The sequence below is a fragment of the Rhinoderma darwinii genome, chromosome 6 (assembly GCF_050947455.1).
Source record: "Rhinoderma darwinii isolate aRhiDar2 chromosome 6, aRhiDar2.hap1, whole genome shotgun sequence".
NCBI lineage: Eukaryota > Metazoa > Chordata > Amphibia > Anura > Rhinodermatidae > Rhinoderma > Rhinoderma darwinii.
This window is the reverse complement of record NC_134692.1, coordinates 42,222,415-42,240,130: the sequence shown is the minus strand read 5'-3', so window position 1 is coordinate 42,240,130 and position 17,716 is coordinate 42,222,415. Positions and strand designations below refer to the sequence as shown.

General features: G+C 42.3%; 1 protein-coding gene across 2 annotated transcripts in view; it reads left to right on the top strand.

Annotated features, from left to right (window-relative positions):
* The first annotated feature begins 646 nt into the window (after positions 1–646).
* SH3BP4 (SH3 domain binding protein 4) overlaps positions 647–17,716 on the top strand; it is a 51,022-nt gene continuing 33,952 nt past the window's right edge. For both annotated transcript variants that reach the window (XM_075829596.1, XM_075829597.1), the window contains exon 1: positions 647–767. The gene's annotated coding sequence lies outside the window, so the exon portion shown is untranslated. The remainder of the gene's footprint in view (positions 768–17,716) is intronic.

Genomic DNA, 17,716 nt, shown 5'->3' with positions numbered 1-17,716 from the left:
GGGCTTGGCCGTCCATTAATGTTTATTTCAATGAGGAGAGGGACGGGTCAGACTGTAAATAGTATTGTACTGTATAAATCGTTGCAGATTTAGGATGGGTGCCATAGGCTTCTATCAGATCATACATTGTGCATGACCCAACATGGCTGTCACCAACAGTTGTATTTGTGACAATAAAAAAAAATCTATAGAAGTCAATGTAATTCACATGCAATCACATTTGTTTGATATTTACATTAATTTATGTTAAAAAGTCACATGACATAATAAAAAGATTGATTTTAAAAAGTCACATGACTCATTTCACGCAAATGTTGCATTGTGGAATACAAAAAAAATGGCATTAAAATACTGTGAACCAATGTGATGGTGTGAAGGGTTTTGATTTTTACGTTGTCATTTTTGTTCATTTCATTTGATAACATTTTATGTAACTTTATTTTGTACTTTAATTTTTTATTAAATTCCATTCTCTATTAGAAGTCTGCTTCTCAGACAAAACGCTCCCGGTATCAGCCTAGACCAGGTCTAGTAACTTGACCCTGAAGCATCAGGATTCCTGAGACAGATTGTATCTGCCCTGCAGGAGTTAATAAGGATCACAGACTTCCCCCCACTCTGACTGCTCCCGGGGGCGGGGTCACGCAAGCTCCTCCCACTCCTCCTCTCGAAGCAGCTGGGACGGTTCCCTGCTTGAAGACGGTTAGTAGCGGAGAGGGATGGGGCTGCGGTGACCCGGGATACGGAGGATCCCCGTTATAACGGAGGTGAGAGACCCTCATGAGACGTATTCGTTATTAGGCTGATATATGTGTGTTAATGTTTGGAGTGTGGGAGACCGTGTCCCCGTTATGTATTACTTTACAGTTACAGATACACAATACTGTGTAGCAGTGTCTGCATGCGGTGTATAGTTGACGAGCTTGTGTTTTGGGTGCAGTTCCAATATATGTTATTGTTAATTTGTAGTCTGTTATATCTCTATCCTAATTGCCCCTCTCTGGGGTATTACTCTGCTAGGTGTTTCTATAGAGGATTATATCTATGTACCTCCGTGTTATATGAAGCAGAGCTGAGTTTGTCATTTGAACAAGCCTTTATATTCCACATGTGGTTACAACTATGTTATCTCACCAAAGAGTGAAATAACAAATACAGCTCTGCTACATCTGTACACATAACATTAAACCCAAAGTCTGCAGTGTATAACGGTATAGATTGTAAAAAGACCTAGTAATATTCTTTACACCCATGTATGTAATGTTGCTGGAGGTTCCCACAACTTGAGATGAAGCGGTGATCATGGGGGCAGACATTTTTCTGGACTTCCTGTCAGTAATTCCATTGAAGAACAGAAGTCTCCCTCTCCCCAGGCTATGATCGAGCTGATAACGGAGAACAATAGATCACAATCCACTGCATAACAAATGCTGATAACCTTTCGACTTGGGGCTTAGTGTCCCTTTAAGGCCTGTTGAAGATTTGGCACCTTCGAAGTTGCATGAGGGAAGTATCCGGCAAGCTCATGCCATTGGAATGTAATTGTGATTCCTCCCATGTGTAGATACCTTGGGGGGGCAGAAAGTGGACGGTTGTTACGTGGGCACATTATCCTGCTGGCACCGGCTGCACACAAGATATGGTGGAACTTTTTAATAATCTCGCTGGTTTATGCCATGGAGCTGAAGTGCCCCTAATGCTAGAGGTTATACATTATCCTCCAATGTCAGCTGGTTACTCCACCAAGGAAATGCATGTACTTCTATCCAAATAGCTGCTGATTTATGTCCCCAATCATCTGACTACAGCAGGCTAATGACCCTCAGCCCGCCGCTAATATTAGCTCTCTCAGTAAATGTTTACGCTTTCGGCGTTTTCCTTACATTACATGCCTTCTCCCTGGTGTAGGAGCCAGTGTTTGCATTCATGTCACTCTCCCGTGGGGTCAGGATTATTCTGGTTAATGCTGGAAGGTACTATAGATGCATATAATGTGTATGCTAGCTCTATTACATGTCTGCGAGCTGTATACTTCTCCCCAGGCGGTGTGTATGTGTGTCAGGTTACTGTGCCTGTTGGACCAAGCCTCCAACTCCTTTTTCTGGTTCCTTAGTGTTAAAACTAATGAGTCCGAGTAATGATCATTTTCGTGCCCTATTTCCAAAACGATGAAGTGAAATTAGTACAAACATTTTGGATTGTTTTTATATTTTTGATTACTACTCATAAGAAAGATTTGTAATAGGCAATCTGATGAATTGTGGAATATATGGGTCATAATAATAACGGTTGATTGGTAAACACACTTTTTTTTTTTTTGTAGTTTGCGCTTTGTTTGAGACTAATGCCAAAGTGCGTCCGTCTTATTCATAATTACATCTAAAAAAATAAATAAAAATTCCATGGGCCATTGAGGCCTCATGCACACGACCGTAGACTTCATCTGTTAGTACAGATCAAGTCGTTACAGATTAAATCGCGGACCCATTAATTTCCATAGGCATATCGACACCTTTTCGTATATTTACGGATGTGTGTCCGGGCCATAGAAATAATCATAATATAGAACATGTTCTATTCTTGTCCGCAATTGCGAAACGGATTTGCCCATAGTCTATTTGAGCTTCCGCAATTGTGGACGGCTACGGATGTGCTTCTGTATTTGCGGACAGTAAAAACCATTACAGTCGTTTGCATGAGGCCTGAAGAACTGATGCGTTGTCAACTTAGCTCAGTGTCAAGCAAGACCTTGATTTAAAAACCATGGGGTCAGAGACGCCAGTAATACATACACCTCCCAATCAATAAAGACACCATAGCAGAATGATTTGTTAAAGGCCGTAGTATATATTAAGGGTTACCATACAATAAAACGTCATAAATGTTTATGAATAAAAATCCAATTTACCAGATAACAACGGGGCACTATAGGGCTGTGAAAATGAGCGCTGATCAACCAGATCTGCGCTCCTTTGCAACTTTCACAAGGAGTAATAATTGGTTATGTATGGGGACGAGTGATTATTACTACGATCGCTCGTCCCTATACATTTTGATCATGTTGGCAGCGCAACTCCATGCTTACACCGGGAGATGCGCTGCTGACAGCAATGACTTTTAATGCTGCGTAAAAGAGCAGATCAACCGATGAACGAGCATTGGTCCGTATAATGGGGCCTTTAGTACTAATGTCTCAAGCCTATAAGTCCAATTTTAAATACTTAGCACTAATCAACCTTGTCCACCCATATTTAACTGGGCGACAACTTCACTAAAAATACAGCAACTTCAGAGAGGAATGCTGGGACACCGCTCCAGATCTTCATAGACGCCACTCGCGCTGGAAATTTGGAATAAAAAGCATTGAATTCTTGACCAGCCGCTGCTGTCAAATCAGCTGGGCCCACCGCTCACCTCGCGTGGCTTCTAGAAGAATCCAGCACTTGCCCATTTCAACACAGCTGAACTTATAGAGAAGGTGCCAAAACAATAAATATGGCAATGTGATCCCTTGTTGCTAATGGAAACTGCTGACCTTACATTCTAAGTTGATACAATGTATGTTCTAAAGATGTAGTTCATTTGAATGGGATCTGACAAGGGGTCTTTATTATTGCCCTGGCAGAGTGTCAGCAGCGTACAGGCTGCCATAAACAGTAATCTGTATTGTGCCTTTTGGGGCAGCAGACGCTATTGTAACACAGGAGTTCTCTCCAGTCATACAAAGGCCGAATCAGACAATTGGAAATATGACTGATTTGCAGTATTCTCTGAAATCTCTTAAAACATTACACCTCTTACATAAAAATGTAGATAAAGATCTGTCAGTTTCCCACAGCAACAAATCAGATTTAGGCCTTATTTACACAAGCGTAGTTCACGTCCGTGATGCGCACGTGATTTTCGCACGGACCTATGTAAGGCAATTATTAAGACAATCTGTGTTTTTCACGCAGCGTGTGTCCGCTGCGTGAAATTCACATGTCCTATACTTGAGCGTTTTTTGCGCATCACGCACCCATTGACGTCAATGGGTGCGTGAAAATCACACGGACGCACTTCACGCGCAACAGTAGATCAAGAAATTAAGGGAAAAATAAAACCACCTTCATTTCTTTTTCTAAACCTCAAAACCGCGTGTCCTAAGGATAGCATATGCGTGAAAATCACGCAGCGACGCACCAAACACTTGACACACGGAACTTCAATGCACAAAAAACGCTGCATTTTTTGCTTGCGCAAAACGCACACGTTCGTGTGAATTTCGCCTAAAGCTTTCAGTTTTCCAAAGCAGGTTTAAATATGAAAGACGTGGTCTGATCTTTTTGCCTGCACTGGTTTTATGCAGAATGCCCTCAGCGGGAATAGAAATCCTATTTTCTATTTCCTCATTGTCAAAAAAACTGCAGTTGCCAGATGTTATGTTAAAAATCCCCAATGTCTGGTCCCATTCACATTGCGTTTTGTGCTATCCTTCGAGCGTATACGTTTTTTTTATGAATGTGGACCATTGAAAACGTGTACCATTTTCTGTTTACCTCTGTTTTTTATAGCGTGTACGTTTAGCGTATACTCATACGTCGGTATACGTTTCTGTCCATTTTTTACCTAAAAAAAGTATACTTGTGAACACTGATAGAAAAACAACCCCCAAAAAACTGATAGATTTACTGTATGTAAACGGATACAAACGCATAGCATTACTTTTTCATACGTCGTCCATTGAAATTAATGCTAAAAAAAAGTTGTCGCGTATACTTTTTTTCTTTAAGTACAGAATAGCGTAGCAGACTATGCTTTTCAGTACTTTAAAAAAAAACAAAAAAAAAAACAGTATCCCAACTATGACAAACAAACCAAACGGATGCTATTTTGGTCTACGTTTGACCGTTATAGTCTATGTATACGCCGAGCTATACGTCTCAATACTTTTTCTAGTGTTGAAAAAGGTATACACCCGGCGGATGGCACAAATGCGATGTGAATGGTGTCTTAGGCTGAATTCCCACGTCGCTTATTTGACTCAATTTCACCCTTTTTTTATTGAAAAGGGTGAAATCTGCATTGAAAATCTAAAACCAATCCGCAACGCATGAACTTTAGTCTATTCACACGGTGTGAAATAATAGTGATTAGCGCAAAATGCTGCAATTTGTGGTAATTGCCATTTAACCGCACTGTGTGAATACATCCTTTTAATCCTCCTTCAGCTGGACAGATTAGTGATTTCACTCTGCCCTTTTTCTAAACGACTTGTCGCTCGTGGTTGGTCTGTAAAGGTTGCTGTTTTGGATGACCGCTCGAAGTTAAAATGACAAATCGACGATTGATCTCTGCCTTGGTCCGGGCTACTATTGATTTGATGCAGATCCTTGTTTGTCATAAACCAGGGCTTCACCCGACAGTGACTGAAAAAAATCCAACACTGCAGGTCAACTTTTTCATAGATGCTATATCAGCCTTCAGTCGGTGTCTGTCATGCTTGGTGAAACGAAGCTGTCAGTTTGAAAAAATGGTCTAACTAGCCCTTTTTGGCTGTCCAAAATCTGTAGTGTATGGCCGGCTTTACAGCATCATGCAAGAGCCATATGTTTAGTACCGATCACCGGATCGGCTCTTCTCCTTGAAGATCAAGAAAAGTCTTTCCTGACCTCCCAGGATGAGATCCGACCCGTTGCACTAAATATATGGCTCGACCATGGGGTCCTATTGCGTTGATGTGCATGAGCTATTATTCTTGCTTTATAGCAGTGGTCCCCAACCAGTGGCTCGCAACCCCCTGCAGTGTGACTCACCATAGGAACCCTGAGTTAAAACCATATGCTCATGCTACAATATGACATTCACATAAACCATATTAGACATATCCTATTGCCAGAAAAGTGCCCATTTGGATGTGTTAAATGTCAAACTGAAATACTTAACCTGCAAATTGTAATTTCACGAGTTTGCGTTTCTCTACGTTCAAAATGTCTACATTTTTCCCTTAAATGTGGCTCCAAGCCGTCACTCAAAATGAAATGTGACTCGCAAGGTATAAAAGGTTGGGGACCGCTGCTTTATGGCATTTTTCTCATTAATAGGCCATAAAAGTTGTATATCCAGGTTATAAAGCTGTGACTATGTATTTACTGCTCATGTAAAGCTTCTAAAACTAATTGCCTCCTTTTATTGTTCTAATTTCCCAAACCTGCGGGACACGGCAAACATGGAAGCTCCTGGGCATATATAACGTGATTCCACACCTGCCTACATTGCTCGCTCAGCAGAGCAGGTTCTTCCATTAAGGATTACTAGTATAATAACGGGGCTGCTGAGACATCCTGCAGAACCCTGTATAGTAAGGCGTGTTTGTGGTAGGTAGCTGGAGCTTCTTTACCTCACGTCTTCTCTTCGCCACCCTGTGCTTGCGTAAATGAGGCTCGCAAAGCTTGAAAGGGGAGACAACGAGCGGATGTCAGGGCAGCGGCTGAAGTATCCATGGTGATGTGCGTAAGGCCCAGGCTCTGGTTGGCGACGTGTAGGGCTCTCAGGAGGCTTTCATAAGGGCAAATACGTTCATTGTCCCAGCTGTTCTGAGACTGTACAATACGTGGACGTGTATATAGATTAACCCTGTCATTGCAGGCCAGACTTCATGTGCATTGCAGCATAATAGTTTTACCTGAGTTTGGAAAGGTGAAGGTTGCGGCTTATTTATATAACAGCCTGATGCCAGTATTGTGCTTTGTTGTACTACTACTCCCGTCTCCGTAAACAAACCTTCTTTGCCACGTCTCCGAGGGTGACATGTGAGTTCAAACACCTGTGGGAGTGTATGTGAAAGGGACACAGGTACTGGACAAGAATCTATGATTTTTCTTTTTACATCCTTGGCCATCTCGAAAGGTTTTAACTTATTAAAAAAAAATCTGCCAATACACCTGATGCTATTTTCTCAGGTTTTCTCCAATTCAAAGCTTAGAATAGCTGAATTAAAGGGGTTCTCCAGTCCCTAAAAATAAATAATGGTCTATCCTCTGGATAGGCCATCAATATCTGATCGGTCTGGATCAACTCCTGGCATCTCCGCCGATTAGCTGTTTTGAAGGGGTCGCAACGCAAGCACGCGCACTACTTCCCCCTCCATTCATTGTCTGCTACAGTATTACAGCCTTCTCGCATTGAAGTGACTAGGAGAAGGCTGTAATACTGTGAACCGCTGCTACAAGTGTCACAGCTTGAGCAGTAAAAATAATGAAGGGAAAGCAGAGCTCGCATGAGCACTGCGACCCCTTCAAACCAACTGAATGGTCGGAGTCCGACTCCTGGCATCCCCGCCGATCAGATATTGATGGCCTATCCTGAGGATAGACCAGCATTTTTTAGGAACTGGACAACTCCTTCAAAGAAATGTAAGTGCCTTAGGAGAGATTTGATAATGTTTATGACGTACTGAAGCTGTCAGCATACATGCATAGGCTGTGTCTCCAGCCACTTACTTACATGTGTTCTGCAGAGTCCACTGAATTTCCAGGTATGAACTCGTGTGCCCCTACCTTTCATGGGAAAACGTTTTGGTGCACACATTCCACTACATCTGAACATACCATCATTTTAAAATACACTTTAACTCTCGCACTTCCCTGCCCTCAAGAAATTGGAGTGTGGACCACATTCTACGTTTCTCACTCACTAGTTCAGTCGTCTTTGCACCACAAATCTTTAGCATGGGTGCCCTGTTGGGGCTCATGCATATGGCTGTATGATGACTCCGTTTTCTACAGAGTTCCTCGTAGGGCTGTATGTGACCTCCACCGTGTCTCCTCTTTATACGGAGGCTTGCATCGTATACTGTATGTACGGTGGTACTCTCCCATAGAAGCATTTCTTCTAGGGGAGACTGTTTGTATGTAAGGTACCCCACTGAGGCCATAGGGAGTCATATGGCCTCCTTACACTGCCCTACAGGCTCTGAGCACTTGCCCCTGTTGTGAGCAATCTGGAAATATTCTGCTACGGGGGCGAAGTGGCTGTACCCATTTTAATTTCCAAATATTGGAGGGCTTGAACAAAAAAAGATAAATGTTAGATAAATGTGTATACATAATTTACATTCACACATGGTTATTATGTGATCGTTTGAATTTTAACTTGTTGCCTTGTGTGAGTCTACCCTTCTGCCAGCTTGCTTATCTGGATTGTAGCCTTTTATGCCAAATCAAGCAGCTGGTAAAGACATGTTTTCATGTCAAAACTGTTGACTGCTGGCTAAATACCTTTTATCTACATGGAGTGGTGGATATACAGTAATTTAAAATATTATTGCCCTGTTTTAGAATAGTTTGCTATGATGTCTCATCACATCTCCATCAGACCGTTTACATGCAAAGTGCTCTGTCTACTTGATGCTGATGTCTAGGTTCCTTGGTTGTATTGCTTTTAATACGTTTTAAGGCTATGTACACATTTTTTTTTTTCAAAACTTGTTTCAGTGTGATTGATGCAACTTTGTAATTACATTAAAAATTATTTTTACTTTTCGAGATGCCGCTGCTTTGTCTCCTGCATAGAGAGCAGCTGTATTATCTGTGCAGACCTTAATTCATCATGTCAGCGGGACTGATGGATTCAGTGACAGAGGGGTTAGAATCGAGCGGTTTTCGATCACATCGAAGTTGGCCTCATGCACACGAACGTGCTTTTGCGGCCGCAATTCCCCCGAAAATCCACGGGAGAATTGTGGCCCCATTCATTCCTATGGGGCCATGCACATGACCGTGGTTTTCATGGTCAGTGCATGGCCCAGGAGCCCGCACCGCAGAAGAACGGGCATGTCTTATTACGGCCTTGTTCACGGCCTACGATTTGAGGGCGGCTCGCGGCTGTCACTCCGTGGACGGCCGACCCGGAAATCACGGCCGTGCACATGGCTACGGTTGTGTGCATGAGGCCTTAAAGAGGCTCTGTCACCAGATTTTGCAACCCCTATCTGCTATTGCAGCAGATAGGCGCTGCAATGTAGATTACAGTAACGTTTTTATTTTTAAAAAACGAGCATTTTTGGCCAAGTTATGACCATTTTTGTATTTATGCAAATGAGGCTTGCAAAAGTACAACTGGGCGTGTATTATGTGCGTACATCGGGGCGTTTTTACTTCTTTTACTAGCTGGGCGTTAGGAATGGGAGTGTATGATGCTGATGAATCAGCATCATCCACTTCTGTTCGTTAACACCCAGCTTCTGGCAGTGCAGACACACAGCGTGTTCTCGAGAGATCACGCTGTGACGTCACTCACTTCCTGCCCCAGGTCCTGCAACGTGTCGGCCACATCGGCACCAGAGGCTAGAGTTGATTCTGCAGCAGCATCAGCGTTTGCAGGTAAGTAGCTACATCGACTTACCTGCAAACGCCGATGCTGCTGCAGAATCAACTGTAGCCTCTGGTGCCGATGTGTCCTCGCTCGTCCGACACGATGCAGGACCTGTGAGAGACGTCACAGCGTGATCTCTCGAGAACACGGCTGTGTCTGCACTGCAGAAGCTGGGCGTTGTGAAGAGAAGTGGATGATACTTCTCGACAGAACGCCCAGCTAGTAAAAGTAGTAAACACGCCCTGATGTACGCACATAATACACGCCCAGTTGGACTTTTACTTTAAACACGCCCAGTTGTACTTTAGCAAGCCTCATTTGCATAAATACAAAAATGGTCATAACTTGGCCAAAAATGCTCGTTTTTAAAAAATAAAAACGTTACTGTAATCTACATTGCAGCGCCGATCTGCTGCAATAGCAGATAGGGGCTGCAAAATCTGGTGACAGAGCCGCTTTAAGATGTGATCGATAACATCTCGATCCTGTGTGTCAGACACGCAGGACCCGCTGATCTGAAGGATTCAGGTCTCAGTGCAGGATACAGCTGCTCTGTATACACGATACAAAGCAGCTGTATCTGAAAAAGCGTAATTAAATTTTACAAAAAAATATTTTTAAAGTTGCACCAATTACACTGAAACACATTTTTATTGTAGAAAAAAAAATTGTCTTCAAAGGCGTACATAGCCTTTAAGGCCCCATTCACATTGCGTTTGTGCTATTCGCTGGGCGTATACGTTTTATTTTATAAAAACGTGGACCATTCAAATTTTTTCTGTTTACATCTGTCTTTTTATAGCGTGTACGTTTAGCATATACTCATACGTCGTATACGTTTCTGTCTGTTTTTACCTAAATAAAGGATACCTTTTTTTTTAAAGTGAACACTGATAGGACAAAAACGGATAGATTTAATGTATGTAAACGGATACAAACGTATAGCGCTACGTTTGCATACGTCGTCCATTGAGATCAATGCTTAAAAACGTTACGTCGCGAATAAGTTTTTTGTTTTTTTTTATTGTTTTTCTTTTTTAAGTACAGAATAGCGTAGCAGGCTACACTTTTCAGTACTTTCAAAGAACAGTATCCCAAAGTAAACCATGACAAACATAGACCAAACGGATGCTATTTTGGTCTACGTTTGACCCGTTATAGTCTTTGTATACGCCACTCTGTATGTTTCAATACTCTTAGTGTTTTTAAAAAACTTATACGCCCGGCGGATAGCAGAAACATGATGTGAGTGGGGCCTTAGATGTCTTTGCAACGTCCTTTTTTTTTCATTGCACCCTGTAAGTATATCTCATATTTGCATGCCTTGATCCCACTCCCTAAGCAAATATCAGGCCTGATCTACAAGAAGTCCTTTCAGGATTTACTGCATTGTCGGCAACTAACATGAGCTCGAGGGGTATATGGCATTTAAACCAATGCCCCTATATGTGTCCATAATATGATAAATCTTTGCTATTTCGCTTCAGATTCATGATATGTGTATGTGGTATACCCTGACATTCACAGCCTTGCTCATATACTGTTCAGCCAGGATGGGGAAATAAATTGTGTCTGCCCCATTGATCCATTTATGTGGCCCACACAACTAACTTATTGTTCTCTGAACGATATGGGCGGTTGGTGTCAGCCCATGTCATAAAGGTCATCTATGGAGATATTTGTATTCACCGGGAAAAATCATGGCCCAGTCCATGACTATGGTTAGGCTCGTGCTTTATGGAGAATCATATAGTCCTGGCCTTAAAACATAAGGGGGTAATGTCCTTTAGAAGCAAGAGGATAAAGTACAGGATTCAGAATGACCATTGAAGAAGGAAAAGTGTTTAATGAACTAAGTACCAATGATGTTGAAAATGTAGGCACCAGCAGAGAATTGTGTAGGAACATTGGCTGTTTACTTTTTTATGAGTTGGACAACATGTAATTTAGAATATCAAATCACATGAATGCAAAACAAGCAACACATGGTCTGGAGATCAGATTTCAATGCTGAAGGTCGTTCTGAACGTTATATCAGAGATGTTCATATATTTCCCGCATAATATTTCAGGTGTTTTCATGGGGGACGTTTGCATGTTCTTGCTGCTTCTCCTATTTTCTCCATGTAAAACCTATACTGGTAATTAAAATAAATCTGAATTATCAGCTTGAACTTTGCTTGATGTGAACTTTGTGGAAGGCTTAAGGGCCATTTACACCTGACGATATTCGGCCGATGCAACAAACGCCGATCAACGAGACATTGTTGATCGGCGCTCGTTTGCTCCTGTCACACGGAGCTATGTACGGGGACAAGCGTCGTTACTACGATTGTTCGTCCCCATACATTATTATCATGTCAGCAGCGTGTCTCCCTGTTTACACACCAAGATGTGCTGCCGACGACGATAATATTTAACTTTTTTTTTAAAACCATATGATCAGCAGATGATCGAGCGTTTGGTCGTTCAGCTGCTGATTGCTACCTTGTTTTCACAGCGCAATTATCGGGAACGAGCGTTCTATGAACGCTTGTCTGCCTGAAAATCGCCCCGTGTAAAAGCGCCCTTACATTGGAGTGCCAATGGGATGTAGTATTTTTATCAAAACATCTAATTTAAGGTAGTTTTACATGGGCAGATATTGCCTACGATTACACTTTTTAAAACCAACTCCGATCGACATTACAGCGTGCCGCGGTTTGTGTCAAATTAACATCCACATGAATGCCAGTACCCAGCAGAACAGAATCGCAGTGCCACCACTGGTTTGCCTTCTTCCTATAGTTCATTCTGGTGCCATCTCTTCCCCAGGTAAGCAACGCACGTGCACACACATTCTGATGCTTACGTGCCCATTGTAGGCGCTCTTGGTGGTGAACAGGGGTCAGCATTGGCACTCTGACTGGTCTGCGGCTTCATAGCCACAAATGCAGCAAGCTGCCGTGCACTGTGTTCTGACCTTTCTATCATAGCCAGCATCAACTTTCAGTAATTAATGCTACAGTAGCTCTGCTGTGGGATCGGACCAGATGGGCTAGCCTTCATTCCCCAGGCCTAAGGCACCCATGACCCTGTCGTCAGTTCACAGATTCTCTTTACTTTGACCGCTTTTGGTAGGTTCTAACCACTTCATACTGGGAACACCCACAAGACCTGCTGTTTTGGAGATGCTCTGACTCCGTCGTCTAGATATTACAATTTGGTCATTATGGGAGTTGCTCAGATCCTTAGACTGAGTTCCCACGGGGTGGATATTCTGCGTAAAAGCACGCAGCGTATCCGTTCTGTACGCCGAAGGGAATTCCGGCCGAAAAACCGAACCAAACTGTGGTGCAGTTTTTCGCCCGCAATGTACGCTGTGGAAAACTGCAGTACTTAGTAGGCCGGCCTCCTGGGATGACCGGTTGCAGCGCCGGTCACATGGGATGAAACGGTCCTCTGATGCCAGCCTCCTAGGATGATGTTTCATCCCGTGTGACCGCCGCTACAGCCTGTGATTGGCTGCAGTGGTCACATGGGATGAAACATCATCCCATAAGGCCAACCTGAATGAAGAAACACAGACTTCTGGGTAGGTATAAGATTTATTTATTTCTACAGTTGCATTTATTTGTAGTGGGATCGCTTTGTTTCCCTGCAAAAAAACGCAAATATCTGCTATTTGTTGCGGGTTTTACCTCCCTATTGAATTCAATAGGGAAAAACCGCAACGAATAAGCAGTGTTTATGCAATTGACATGCTGCAGATTAAAAAAGCACCGCATGTAAATTTCTGAGTGTTTTTTTCCGCTCACTATTTATGCAGGGTGTGGATGAGTTTTGTTCTATCTCATCCACTTTGCCTCTACTGTATTATGCCGTGGATTTTCTGCAACAAATTCCGTTGCAGAAAATCCAGAGTATTCACGCAACGTGAGAACCGACCCTTAGGCCGGATTCCCACGGGTCTGATATGCTGTGTAAAAATCACGCAGCATGTCTGACCTGGAACCCGCAGTACATTACGTCCGAAATACCGCACCACAATTTCAACTGCGGAAAAAAACACTAATGCTTACCCCCTCCGTCTTCTCTGCGCGTAGTCCGACCTCCTAAAATAACGTTGCAAGCAATGTGACGCTGCAGCCTGTGATTGGTTGCAGCGGTCACATAGGAGGAAACGTCATCCCAAGAGGCCAGACTGCAGTAAGACGGAAGGCGTTATGGGTAAGTGTTTTTGCTTTTAGGAGTTGCGACTTTTTGCGGCCTAATCGCTGCGATTACGCCACTAAAGTCGCAACATTTGGCATTCTGTTGCGGGTTTTGCATCCCCATTCAATTCAATGGGGAAAACCTGCGACAGAAAATCAACAAAAACACAGCATAAATTGACATGCTGCGTAATTAAATGTGTTTTCCGAGCTAACTTGTGTCCGTGCTTTTAACCTCGGAATGTGATTACATTTGTAATGCACTTCCTGTATCACAATTGTCCCATTTCCCAATGCTGCCATGGGGCACATAACTGGTTACGTCGCTCGCTCTGCTTACCAGCCGTATACCTATCACGGTCAAACTGTTAAAAGTTTCTGCCTGGTAGACGGGTGTATAGTCTGTTCTGTTATACAGCCAGGAGCGAGATTGCGCGGTCCATGCGGTTCTCACGCTTGTCCGCATGCGCATTCCTGGCTGTATAATAGAACTCTTTTGTGTGTCAGTGCTTTTAACCTCTGAATGTGATGACATTTGTAATGTACTTACTGTATCAAAATTGGCCCGATTTCCCGATGCTGCCATGGGGCACATGACTGGTGACGTCACTCTTCCGCCCCGAAGGTCAATTTAAGAACGTTCTATTTTTTTTTTTCCCCCAGCGTGGGCATGAGATTTTCTAACTCTCATCCACTTTGCTAATACTGTAAATACTGCAGAATTTCCACGCAGTATTCCGTTCCGTTTACGCTACGTGGGAACCCGGCCTTACGCTTGCCAGTTTTTCCAGCTTCGAACACATCCAATTTCTAGGACTGACTGTTCACTCTGTCAGTGATTTTTAATTTAATGACTGATGTGTGTAAAATATAGATGGATAGCAGTTCTGCCTTTTTTTTATTTTTATTTTACAGTGATCACCGTGCGGGATATATAATGTTAGTTTTATATTAGGGTTGTTACGATTCCGGCGACACCAATTTGTGTACTTTTTTAAAAATATTTTTTTACATAATAGAGCACTTTGTAATAGCAAAAAAGTTTTTATTTTGTTTTTGTTTTTTTTAATAAAAAAAAAGTATAATGTTAAAAGTCCCACTAGGAGACTTTACCATTCAGTCAATTGATATAATACACTGCTATACTTCTGTATGGCAGTGTATCATGCCTGTCCGTTTTAGGCCGGGTTTCTCACGTAGTGCAAACGCTGCGGAATTTACGCAACGGATTTCTATGTGGAAGTTCCGCAGAATTTACAGTAGCCGCAAAGTGGATAACATTCAGAAAATCTCATGCCCACGCTGCGGAAAAAAAATTCAGCATAAATGTTAATAAATTAAACTGCGGTGTGGAATTTTATTCCGCAGCATGTCATTTTATGCTGCGTTTTTGTTGATTTTACGTTGTAGCTTTTCCCCATTGAATTGAATTTAATGGGGATGCAAAACCCGCCACAGAAAGCCCAGTGCTGCGACTTTGGCGCAAAAATCGCAACTACTGAAAAGAAAAAAAATTATACCCAGAATGCCTTCCGCCTTCCTGGGATGACGTTGCATGCCATGTGACTGCTGCAGCCAATCACAGGCTGCAGCAGTGGTCACATAGAATGACACGTCATCCCAGGAGGCCGGCCTGGATGACGTTACATCCCATTTGACTACCTACATAAGTATAAGCGGTTTTTATCGCAGCAGAAATTCTGTGTGAAAAAACGCACCACTTGATCTTCATCAGATCCCGCCGAAATTGTCGCGTTTGTCTGAGTTCTGGCTAATGTATACGTGCACTCTAATGTATGTAAATGTATTCGCTACTTCTAAGTTCATTTGCTTTCAGAATGCATTAAATATACAAAACTTGTTTTTTATTGGGGGGGGGGGGATTTATCTTTTTAAAACAGGATGTAACTGAACAGAATTATGCAGGCTGCTGTTTTCTATTGTGTTGAAGAACAGGATCCAGACACCAGCTGTTCTAAAGAAAATTTAGTTTTAATCTTGGGGGAAACTAAACAATACATTTTCAACAGGATGCTTAGAATACTTTAGGTTACACTGGCCATAGAACTTTGAGCAGGAAGATTTTCTTTAAAATCGGAACACTTGTCAAGCAAAGTGAATGTAGAAAAAGTTTATATTCTGCGTGTGCATTGCCCTCCACATGTATTCAGATTTTTTTTTGGACAAAATAAGCATTTCCAACTAATGGAGCGGATTTTCATTTAGTGCCATAGAAGTAATGATTACATGATCTACATTACATGAAAGATGTCTTAAGTGGCCGATTTAATTTTTAATTTTTTAACATAAGGAACAATCGTCACGGGGAAGTAATTACCGAACGATCACGTCAAATGGTCATTTTGTGGAAATCCAGTCAACGGTTTTAAAAATTTTCACCCCAGTGCTGCTAGAAGTCGAATGTATGTGGGTCACTCGAGCAAACCACACACAGTCATTGGTAAAATGCCAACCCACTGAGGAGGAGAGTAGGCGTTTTGATTTGGATTGGGCAATCTATCTATTCTTCTGGCGTCTTCACAGAAAAAACTACAATTGCTAATTCTGTGGCTTTTTTCTTATTAGAAAATAGTGATATTGCTCAACCGCTCTGCCATGTCTTACATTGAGTTTTGTTTTATATAGTTATAGGAAATGTCTAGTTTTGGTTATTTCCCTGCAGTAACCCATTAGTTTATTGTAGCTGAAATTGTGTGTTGGTTGTAATGTTCTTGGGGAATGATTGTGTCATTTTGTCCAGACAGTGTGGGATCCCGGGAGGGAGAGGGTGCGGGTACTCTTTCTCTTTTGATGAGAGGATTAAGGCCGATTTTCCTGCCCCCTCAGATCCTCCATCCTCATGCTCCTTCCTAAACAAGTTAACCATTTGTTGTCTGGCAGTGTTTTCCATTGCTGGCTGGTTAGGAGCTGCATTGAGCCATTTCTGTTTATACAAAGATTATTCTTGGCTTTGTTCGTTATGCACAGATGTAAACATATTATTGTGGCAGGCATTTTCCATCAACCCTTTGCTATCTGCTTCAGATAGATCATATTATTATTATATATATATATATATAATTTTTTTTTTTATATTACAGTCAATGCTTTTATAAAGTTCAACTATGCAAGTTAAAGGAGTCTTCTGTGACTTTGATGGCCTATCCTTAAAATGAGCTATTGATATCAGATCAGTGGGGGTCAAACTCCCAGGCACCCCCACTGATCAGCTGAGTGAAGAGACAGTGCATTCTGTAGTGGCTGTGCCTGGTACTGCATCTTGGTCCTATTCAAGGGAATAGGACTGAACTTTGATATTATTTGTTAATGTTCGTAACCAAGTGATGAATACAACGTTGGTCTAGAAATTTTGGCCTTTATTTTGTTCATATATATATTTTTTGTTTTGTTTTTGTTCAGGCTACTAAACCAATAACTGCAGGTAGGGGGATTTGTATATTTACTTGACGTACTGGGCTTTTTGCACACAGCAGGCAGAGTACAGCACATGTGGTGGCCAGGGAACGCACGGCGCTTGTTAGATTTCACTGCCATGCCCAGTGAAGTAGGCAGATGCTGGAGCCATCAATCAAGGCCAAGGGAAGGCGTTGGGCAGGGTTTATGCATTAGAGCCAGAACACTTGCCAATCTTGGCACCACCTTCAGGGCATTTGCGACCTCATTTATATATGACAAGAGAAATGAAAAGGCTACAAAGGTCTGTTTGTACGTATTTTTAAGTCCCTCCCCCACCCAATTGCTGTTATTGGTTTAGTAGCCAAAAATTAGCTGACCAATTCCCTTTAAAGCTAATTGTTTGACCAGTTTTTTAGTCTGGCGTTTGAGACATCTGCCCATCCTCTCACCATTACAATGTTTTGATCCTCCTCTTTCAACATGCAGGTAAGTTATGTGTATGTTCGTGTTATACTGTGTGATTACCACTGTATCTAATCCTCCTACACTTTGTATTCGCTCAAAAAATGACACACAGTGTAGGAGGTTTGAACATTCAACCCCCTCCTTCTCCTGGCACTAGCCAGGATAAAGGAGGGGGACTGTATGAGCACACTAGAGCGAGTGTGTCTTCTCCAATTTTCCAGCATAAAGCAATGAGGTTGCTTTACCACATGCCAATTCTGCAATTTTGGGAATTGCTCCCTCTAGTGA